The sequence below is a fragment of the Hevea brasiliensis genome, chromosome 9, assembly GCF_030052815.1.
Source record: "Hevea brasiliensis isolate MT/VB/25A 57/8 chromosome 9, ASM3005281v1, whole genome shotgun sequence".
NCBI classification, from domain to species: Eukaryota; Viridiplantae; Streptophyta; class Magnoliopsida; order Malpighiales; family Euphorbiaceae; genus Hevea; species Hevea brasiliensis.
This window is the reverse complement of record NC_079501.1, coordinates 86319579-86330948: the sequence shown is the minus strand read 5'-3', so window position 1 is coordinate 86330948 and position 11370 is coordinate 86319579. Positions and strand designations below refer to the sequence as shown.

The following is an 11370-nucleotide window of genomic DNA, read 5'->3' as shown; positions in this document are numbered from 1 at the left end:
TTGTGGCTGTCCATAATTTCCTACTGCATTAACATGTTACATTGATTCATCCTCTTATAATGCAAGACACATGTCAGTAGCATTACCCGAACTCGAACAAATCCCACATACCTTAACAGTTTGCATTTTTCCTATAGCTAACTGCCTCACCAAAGAAGTTAAATCAGAAATTTGTTTCTCAAGATTAGATGTACTTACCTCATTAACCTTCATAGGTGTGTGATCCATTCTCATTCCAAACTGTTGAGAATTTACTACCATGTTAGCAATCAGCCTCCTTGCCTCTTCTGGTGTCTTGTCAACTAAAGCTCCTCCACTAGTGGCATCTATCATACTGTAGTCTATTGGTAGAAGTCCCTCATAGAAATACTAAATCAAAAGCTGCTCACTTATTTGGTGATGGGGACAGCTTGCACACAGCTTCTTAAATCTCTCCCAATACTCATACAAATTCTCTCCATTATACTGTCGGATTCCACAAATTTCTTTTCTTATATTGGCAGCATGGGAAGTAGGAAAATACTTCTCCAGAAATATCTGCTTCATCCTGTTCCATGAGTTGACAGATCCAGAAGGAAGGTAATACAACCAATCCTTAGTTGTGCCCTCCAGTGAGAAAGGAAAAGCTCGCAGCTTGATTTGATCCTCTGAAACTCCTTGAGGTTTCATGCTGGAACACACAACATAAAATTCTTTTAAATGCTTATGTGGATCCTCACCTGCAAGACCATGAAACTTAGGCAACAAATGGATTAGTCCAGATTTTAACCCAAAAGCAACATTTAAGGCAGGGTATTGAATACACAAAGGCTGTTGGTTTAGATCAGAAGCAGCCAATTCTTTCAAAGTCCTAGCAGCCATGGTTTCATTTTCGGAACTTAACTCTGAATCCGAATATGAACTTAGCTCCTTTGGAGATTTGACTCCTTCAAATGTACTCGGAATCTACCTAGCGTGCTTAGCCAATTTTCTCAACTGTTTAGCTATTTTTTCTACTTCTGGATCAAAGATCAACTCACCAGATTGAGAAGTTCTTGTCATAAACAAAAAAAAATCAAAGTAAAAATAGAAAAAAGCCTCAAAACCCTAGAAAACAATCAAATTTGGCCTCAAAAGGGTGGTGCCAAAAAATCCTATGGAACTTGATCAGAGCGCCGTTTCCTTCAAAATAAGTATGGGCTACCCTCCAAATTCAACCAAAATTCTTAATGAACAGTAACACTGTAAAAATTTTTTTCTTTTAAAAAACATGAAAATAACAACACTTCACAAACAAAATTAATAACAAAATACCCTAACACTAAAAACACGAAATCCAATAAATTTTAGTCCTCGGCAACGGCGCCAAAATTCTTGATGGGTATCGAATCCACCAGAAATTAAATTATCTGAAATTACCAATTATGAAATATTTTTCTGTAGCAAGTGGTAAATCCAGGTCGAACCCTAGAGACTGAATTATTAAATTTCATGCACTTGTGTAATGGAAAACAGAAGAGACAAAGATTGGGGGGGAGGGGGGGGTTTGTAACACAAAATCAAAAGAAAATCAGAAATTCAAGAACTAAATATGAAAATCTCAATTTAAACAAGCTTCAGTCCAAGGTAATTCTCATTCCAATGCATTGATTTGATCATAGACAAAAGAAATACAATTATCTCTTATTGAATGCTTAACGTAGATTTACCAAACATCGAGGTAAACCCCTGACTTCCCTATACTCATCAATTCGAGCCCAACACTCTTGTTAACTCTAATTATTAACTGAATTAGTATTAAGCAATCCTCATCAAATTAATAACTGCTTTAAGAATAGGAAGTAGTTAAGCTGAATAACAATTTATGAAGCATAAATCATTTAATTCACCCTATTGTTTCCTTAGGTTATTATCGAAAAGTGGGATCATAATCAATAAAACCTAGTTGCTACTCATGCTCAATCTTACACAACAATTACGGATTATGAAGATGAACTAGCAATTGATCTCATCAAACAATTAACTAATAGGCCTTTTTAGCAAAGCATTCAATAGATCAAAGACAAAAAAAATCAGTAAACAATAAATATTCAAAAAGACAAATTAAATTAAGAACCTGGTCTCACAAATCAAGCAAACAAACTTGAATCCCTTGAACTGAATTAAAAACTTTGCCATTTATGTTTATGGCTTACAGAAAAATAAAGAAAAGAAATCTAAAACGTGAATGGAGAATGAAAGTCTTTCTGATGTTGAGAGAGGCTCCTTGGAACTGCTACTGCCTCATCTATTTATAATAAATGTCTAGGGTTAGGTTTCTTTTAGAGTCTCTGTCAAAAACGGCAACTGGAGCAAAATCAGGAAACTGATTGTCAACGGATACACAGCCCATGTATCACTACACAACCCAGGGCCATGTAACTTACTGGAGCAGAATGGGCATGTTTTGTATTGGCACAAAAAGTTACATGGGTATCCAGGATTTACACGGGTCAAGTTACACGGCCCGTGTACTTTGTTTCTTCCTCAGTTCTCTAGATTTCTTCTGGCAGAATGTTACACGGGTCCATGGTTGTGCTTACACGACCCGTGTACTTTGTTTTTTTAACGCTTCTCAATCCTTCGACCTTTCCAAGCTTCCTTCCACACTTTTATGCTCTAGAACTTCACCAAAACCTTGAAAAATACAGAAAGAGCCAGATTAATGCAAATGCTAATAATTTCTCCATTTAACACAATGATTTCAATAACTCTCTAAACATATGCCTAATAGATAATTATACTTTAATCAACTGAATTAGATATAAAGATATACTAGAAACATTAAATGTGATGGAAGTAATATTAATAAATTATGCACTTATCACCTTGGCTCGAGATGGAGCTATTTTGGCTTAGTTGCAAGTAAAGTCCAACCTGGTACAGTAGATACAAGATGGGCAGAAAGCAGATGATAAATTGATGACTATTATGGGTAAAATTCCAAAGGAAAAGGAAACTAACTATGAGGTGAAGATTGATGGGTGTCTGTACTACAAAGGAAGAGTGTGTGCCAGATGATGGGGAATTGAAGATCAGTATTCTGAAAGAGGCACACACTAGTGCCTATGTTATGCACCCGGGAAGCACAAAAATATATCATGATCTGAAGCCTTATTATTGGTGGCCTGGTATGAAGAAGGATATAGCTGACTATGTTACTAAGTGCTTAACATGTCAGCAAGTTAAAGAAGAACATCAAGTTCCATCAGGCTTGCTACAGCCTATAAGCATACCTGAATGGAAATGGGATCGAGTAACTATGGATTTTGTCAGTGGTCTACCTCTCACCCAAAAGAAGCATGATGCAGTATGGGTGATAGTGGATAGATTGACCAAATCAGCACATTTTCTGCCAGTTAGAATTGACTACTCACTGGAGAAGCTAGCAGAGTTGTATATTAGAGAGATAGTTAGACTGCATGGAATTCCACTTTCCATCATATCTGATTAAGACCCAAGGTTTACATTGAGATTTTAGAAGAAGTTACAAGAATCTTTGGGCACACAACTCCATTTTAGCACAGCTTTTCATCCTTAGACGAATAGACAATCAGAAAGAGTAATCCAGGTAAACATTGAAACCTATTGAATTAGTACAAATATTAAACTGAAATGATAATAGTAACATACAATATATGTTAGGTCCTTGAGGCTATGCTGAGTAGTTGTGTCATCGAGTTTGAGGGAAGTTGGGATAGATGTAACACCCCTAAGTTCGGTAGTGCGTTCTGCTGTTCCGGTGACCAGTGTTGTCCGGACAGCTAGGATGCCTAGAACCATACTTTGATATGAGGGAGGAGACATAAATAATGAAATACAAGAAAAGAAAATACAAGAAAAACAAAGGAAAAATCATAGAAAAGAAATGTAACCGAGTTAAGTGAGCCGGGAAACCTAGCGATGGGTGACCGCACCGGGAAGTCACGGCGTGGACCGTTGACTAGCTCCTCGGATCGGGAACCCTGGAAAACATTTTTAGGACTTAAATAGACCCTTATTGAAGTATAAATCTCATTAGAAAGATCAAAGAAAAATTAAATAATTAGTACAAAGAAAAGAGAGAAATCGAAAAATAGACAAAATACGGTGTTACCGAAAAATCGGGAATGCCACCCGAACAGGGGCATTATGGTCATTTGACATCCCGAATTGGCTTTTGACCTAAATGTCCATTAAAAATAAATAATATTACACTTAGAAAATAAAATGAAAAATTAGTTTAGTGGTTCCTAATACAAATAGCTAAAATCATGGGTTAATGTGGAATAAGTGAACAATTAGATTATTATATGATTATTTGGAGTTAGTGGACCATTAAAGGATTAATTAAACACATAGTGGGGCTGATGTAAGTCCACTAACCAGCTGAACTTCATCTTCCTCAAGGTTCTCTCAACATTGCCGAATTGAAGGGAGAGGAAACTCCATGGGCGTTTTGCATGAGCTCACTTAACCTCTCCATTTTCAACTCCAATCCCTTAAGTAGCTTCATGAAAGTTTGTCTACACATCATAAGGAAGAGTTTGATACCAAATTTGAGAAGTTTAATCAAGGTTTGGCAAGTTCCAACCATAAGGTAAGTTAGCATTTTTGAAGATTTCTTTGATAAACTTTGTATACATGTTATGGGTGTTGGTTTTGTGAAGGAAATTGTTGAGTTTGAAGAGTTATTGTTGTGTTCATTTTGGACAGCCATGTAATCATGTATTGATGAAGTATTTGTGCATATATTTGATGAGAAATGGTGTTGATCATGATGATTTAATAACCTAGTGAATTACTTCACATGTATATGGTGAATTTTGCACTTGGAATGGGATTTAATGAATTGTAGGACACTTTGATGTTGAAGGAAAATTTCGGCAGCCTTGATACTCTTGGATAAGTGTATGTGTTCATGAAGATATGGGCAGAATTGTGGCATTAAGGATTGAAGGATATGTGTATGAAATTATTTTGTAAAGTGTATGTGAGAATTAGTGATGTTTAGGTGTGTATGTGATTGTATTTAGACTTTGTAAATGTGAACTTTAATTGGTGTATTGAAGATAATTGTAATCTGCCCAAAGTGAGGATAATGTAAAGTAATATATAGTTTTGGTAATGTACCAAAACAGATTTGGTAGGGAAGTAAACATATTGCAAGGTAAATGTGTGTAATTGATGTGTGTTAAGCAAAGTAACCAAGGGCAGTGTACATTTTAGCCAATAAGTTCAAATGTGTAACCTCAATTGGTATGAGACCAATTGGAGGTGAAAATAGGCACAAAATGTGCCAACTTTCATTGAGAAAACATACCAAAATTCTGCTTGCAAGGTGACCTAAGAAAATGACCAATTCGGATTAGGTGCAATTAGGACCTGAAAAATGACCAATTGGGCAGCAGTGAGTGTTTAGGCCATAACTCACTCAAAACAGGTCCAATTGACCTGAAATTTTGACCAAGAATAGTTAAGACCCATACCTACAAGTCTTATGAAGACACCAAAGCCCAGAAATGACCATAAGCAAGTCAAACAACTTGCACAAGTTCGGGTCCAAAAACTGGCCGAACCAGAGTTGACCAAATTGACCTAAAATTGACCTAAATTAATACCATTTGACCAGCAATAGTGTAATGACCATAACTTGGTCTACTTAACTCGGAATGACCTGAAATTTTGCACCGCGGTCCATAAGACATAGATCTACAAGTTTGTAGTTTCGACCGAGACCCGAAAATCGAGGGAACTAGGCCGTCCGGCTAGGTCAAACCAGTGTCCCGGAATCCAACAATTTGCATTAAAATGCACTAAACAAGGAAATGACTTTGGTAAAATGTACCAAACCTAAAACCCTATCGAATGTGACATATTAACGACACTAAAACCTAATTTACCTAAAACGCAACGAGGGTCGGTATATTAGGTGATTAAGTGAATAATTGAGTTCAGTGCATTATTTACCAAACACCATCGATAGAGACAGTTTAATTTAGTACTGAAACACTTCAAATTGTGTTTCTCAGTTAACAAGGACTCAGCAAAAGGGAAAGAAATACTGAGTCAAGACCAGGAGACAGTCATCAGAGGTTTGTGCACAACAACTGTTTCTTTTGAATTATTTTCAATTGAAATAAATATTGACTATTTGTATATCATTGTTTTGAATTGTGGAAATGTGTTTGATGGACACTTATTGATTGAAAAATATTGTGAATGGTTTGAAACTGTGAAAAATTGTTTGAATGACATTGATGGATACTTATTGATTGAAAAGCATTGGAAATGGTTTGAAACCACAGCTATCATGTATATTGATTGTATTCCTCATTAGCTTGTCTAGTGGGACGAATTGAATTCCCTCTCTGGCTGAAGTGTTGAGGTGTGTGCCTGTTGAGGACGAATTGGATGAGTACTCATATTTTTGCTAGCTAGCTATGTTATTCCTCATTAGTCATCGACTTTTGGGACGAATTGAATACCTCATTAGCCATCGGCTTTTGGGACGAATTGAACTATGGATCATGATTAAGCTGTGTGTGATTTATTGATGTGTATTGTGAGATTGTGAAATGGATTTAAACTCTCATTGACATATGCTGTCTTTTGAATTCAAACATGATCTGACTTATGGAAATCTATTGCGATATTGAGAAATGGAGTTTAAATTCTTGTTGACATTTATTGTCTTGAATTTAACTATGATTTTAAGTATCCACTATTTACATGACTTATGAATTGTGATTTAAATTGTATTTGGTTAATGTTGTGCACCACTGAGACATTGTCTCAAATGATAGATTTTATTGTCGCCGCAGTAGAGAGACAGACAGGCGTGAGACTAGGCTGCTAGTACATCCAGCGAGGGATTACCTGGTATAATGAGTATACCAATATTTTGTATTTGTACTGAAATGTATGACACTGTATGTATATTTTGTTTTTGATTTTGAGCAGTTGTAAATTCAAATTGTACCTTGAAGTTGTAAATTAATTATGAGTTATTTGACTTGTAAAAATTGTATTATATTTCCTTATCTCAGACTTTGAAAAATTTCTATGGAATTGAGTTGATAAATTGTTGTGTTGAGAAATGTATTGGAGTTGAGATTTGGAAAATTATTAAAGTGCTTTTTACAGGTTTTCTGAAGAACTGTTTTGTCCAAAATACAGATGGCACTCTGCCAAAATTTTTACAGAAATTCCATATAAATCAAATGAGTTAATTGTTTCACTTCAGTTCACCAAAGTCTTTAACACCTGTAAATAGTGCTCACCACTGTAAAAGAAGTAAGAAAAGTTTTTAAAATCCCTTGTAGTGTATTTAATGGGTTATCGATGACGAGTTGGTAATTCATTAGGTATACTACGGGATCATGTTATGCCTTACAGAGGGGTAGGGTGTGACATGTTTTAGTGGTATCAGAGCAAAGTTTTTAAATTCTGTTTTCACCTGTTATTTGAATGTTCTTTCTGCATAGTACAACTGCTCAATGTCATTGTTTGATACATACAGTACATTACAGTATAAATATGCACTAACGAGAGTAAATATCCTTGTGTTATTATTCAGGAAAGCTAAGATCCTCGCATTGAATATGGAAGAGGGTGATCGTTCAGTCGATCAGTCTATTGAGGCTGAGGTGCAAGGGGATGCCCCAAGCCTACATAATGTCAGTGGCTCGTGAGACTAGCCTGCGATACCACGATTTCTGCTCGATTCGCTCAGATGGCTGCAATGTTCCAACAAATGGCTGGTAATGCGCCTACTCAAGTCCCAATACAGACACCAGTGGTACAACCACAGTCTCCTACAAGGCAGTATGATAAATTGATGAAGTATGGGGCTACAGAGTTCAAGGGGACAGTAGATCCTCTAGAAGCTGAACAGTGGTTAGAAAGGATGGATAGGGTGTTCAAGAAACTTCATTTTACAGAGGAGCTCAGACTTGAATACTCCGTATCTTTGCTACAAGGGGATGCTTATGACTGGTGGAAAACCATTCCCCACAGTCTGGTAGAGCCTGCAGTGCTAACATGGAATGACTTCCTCAGGGAATTCAGGCAGAAATATGTCCCTGATGCTTATGTAGACCAGAAGCTACAAGAATTCTTAAGTCTGAAACAGGGGAACAGATCAGTGGCTGAGTATGAAAGAGAATTTTCCCGCCTTAGCCATTATGCAGTGAGTCTACTCTCTACCAGCAGGGAGAGATGCAAGAGGTTTGAAACTGGCTTGAAGCCCAGTATCAGAGTACAAGTGCTCGGCTTCAAACACACTAACTTCTCTGAACTTGTTTCTCAAGCCCTAGAGTTGGCAAGAGTTGAGTTTGAGACTGCTCCAGAGAAAAAGAGATCAGAGAAGACAGAGAAGGAGGGAAAAATAGTAGAACAGAGTTCCAGTGGTCATACTGGAAAGAGGAAGAACTATGGGGGACATGGCAGAGGTGGCAAGAAGTCGGGTAGGGGAAGATATTCAGGATAGAGACCTCCCCTATCTGGTCAGCAGAGTACCAGAGGTTCCTATCCTCCCCGCCAATGTGAAACTTGTGGAAGAAATCATGGTGGGATATGCTACAAGGCTATTGGAGCCTGTTATAACTGTGGAGGCACAGGACACTTTGCCAAGGACTGCACCAGTAGTCGCAGAGTTGGACCACCTCCTACTACTGCAGAAGGGTCAGTTCAGAGCCCTGTCACCAGAAGCTCACAACCACCTAGCAGAGGTAGAGGCAGGGGTAGAGGTAACCCAACAGGCAGCCAAGGCACAGTGAAACATTCAGAGCAAGATAGTGCTCCAGTCAGAGTCTATGCCATGAGACAGAGAGAAGAGGCAGAGACATCTGATGTTGTGGCTGGTACCTTCTCAACTTTTAACCAAGATGTGTTTGTGCTATTTGATCCGGGTTCTACCCATTCTTATGTGAGTGCTAGCATCATTGATTGCATTGCTGTTCCATGTACAAAAATGGACTTTGAGGTACTAGTAACAAGTCCGCTAGGACAGGAGGTCAGGGTTAATAGAATGTATAGAGATTGTCCTTTGGTGATCCAAGGACACACTTTCTTATCTGATCTCATTGAAATGCCCTTCAGAGATTATGATATCATCTTGGGCATGGATTGGTTAGCTAGGCATCATGCCATGACTGACTGTAGGCTGAAGACAGTCACTTTTGGCCTTCCTCAGTACAGTGATGTGGTAATACATGGGGAGAGGCAGCTATTGCCATCAAACATCATTTCAGCTGCACTAGCCAAAAAAATGATCAGAAAGGGGTGTGAAGCATACTTGGCACATGTGGTAGACACCCAAGTGGGGAGTCCAGCATTGAAGGACATCCCTACAGTATATGACTTTCCAGATGTGTTTCCTGATGAATTGCCAGGATTACCTCCGGAAAGAGAAGTGCAGTTTGAAATTAATGTTCTACCTGGTGTGGATCCAATCTCCATAACGCCATACAGAATGGCACCAGCAGAGTTCAAGGAGTTGAAGATACAATTGCAAGAATTACTTGAAAAGGGCTTCATCCGCCCTAGTGTGTCACCTTGGGGAGCACCAGTGTTGTTTATTAAGAAGAAGGATGGTACTCTCCGCTTATGTATAGACTACCGGCAGTTGAATAAGGTGACAATAAAGAACAGATATCCATTGCCTCGCATTGATGATCTGTTTGATCAATTGAAGGGTGCAGCTGTATTCTCCAAAATTGATTTGCGATCTGGTTACTATCAGTTGAAGGTGCAAGAGCAGAGTATTCCAAAAACTGCTTTCAGAGCTCGGTATGGCCACTATGAGTTTCTAGTAATGCCATTCGGGTTAACAAATGCTCCAGCTGCTTTTATGGATCTGATGAACACTATCTTCAGACCATATCTTGATCAATTTGTGGTGGTGTTTATTGATGACATTTTCATATACTCGAGGAATGCAGAGGAGCATGACAGACATCTGCGGATTGTACTGCAGATTTTAAGGGAGAAAGAACTATACGCCAAATTGTCGAAATGTGAATTTTGGTTGAAAGAAATCTCCTTTTTGGGACATGTTGTGTCAGCTGAAGGGATCAACGTAGATTCCAGCAAGGTAGAAGCTATCCTTAATTGGAAGCCACCCAGGAACATCACAGAAATTCGCAGTTTTCTGGGTTTAGCTGGATATTACCGTCAGTTTGTGAAGGGGTTTTCTATGTTATCTTCTCCACTGACTAAGCTGCTTCGAAAAGATGTAAAATTTCAGTGGACAGATAAATGTCAGCAGAGTTTTGATGAGTTGAAGAGGTGTTTAACTGAAGCTCCAGTCCTCACTTTACCTACTCTGGGTAAAGAATACACGGTTTATAGTGATGCTTCTCACAATGGGTTAGGTTGTGTACTGATGCAAGATCGGAATGTCATTGCTTATGCATCACACCAGCTGAAACCGCATGAGAGGAATTACCCAACACATGATCTGGAGTTAGCAGCTATTGTTTTTGCTCTGAAGATCTGGAGACACTATTTGTATGGGGAGAAATGCTACATTTACACAGATCACAAAAGCTTGAAGTACTTAGGCACCCAGAAGGAATTGAATTTGAGGCAGAGGAGATGGTTGGAACTCATTAAAGACTATGATTGCTTAATAGACTATCAGCCAGGGAAAGCAAATGTGGTGGCTGACGCCTTAAGTCGCAAGACTATGGCAAGTCTCAGAGTTTCTCCTTTGTCCATGGTATATGAATTGAAAGCACAGCATGCCAGTTTAGAGATTGATGATGAGGGACAGACAGTAGTTGCATGGCATGTACAACCAGTGTTGATTGATCAGATCAGAATGGCTGCTCAGAGTGATGAAAAATATCAGAAGCTACTAAAAGAAGTCCAGCAGGGCAAGAAACCTGAATTTTCTATGAGAGATGATGGTTTATTGCTACATCAGGGTAGAATGTGTGTTCCTAGTGATGTGGAATTGAGAAAAATCATTATGAAGGAAGCACATGAGTCTCCATTTGCTATGCACCCTGGTGGAACTAAAATGTACAGAGGGCTGAAAGAGCATTACTGGTGGATGGGCATGAAGAGAGATATAGCTGAATTCGTTTCCAAATGCCTAACTTGTCAGCAAGTAAAGGCAGAACATCAAGTTCCAGCTGGTTTGTTACATCCTTTGTCAGTACCAGAGTGGAAATGGGAACGGATAACTATGGATTTTGTTACAGGACTTCCAAGGACACAGAATAGTCATGATGCAGTATGGGTTATAGTTGACAGATTGACCAAGTCTGCTCACTTTTTGCCAGTTCGGATGGACTATAGCCTGGAAAGATTGGCCAGATTGTACATATATGAGATTGTAAAATTGCATGGAGTGCGAGATCAATT

At 38.4% G+C, this 11370-nt stretch overlaps 1 non-coding gene across 1 annotated transcript; it reads left to right on the top strand.

Moving 5' to 3' along the window:
- The first annotated feature begins 391 nt into the window (after positions 1-391).
- LOC131183562 (small nucleolar RNA R71) lies at positions 392-498 on the top strand. The gene has a single exon (XR_009151609.1). It is a non-coding gene; the product is annotated as a small nucleolar RNA R71 (small nucleolar RNA).
- The last annotated feature ends 10872 nt before the right edge of the window (positions 499-11370 follow it).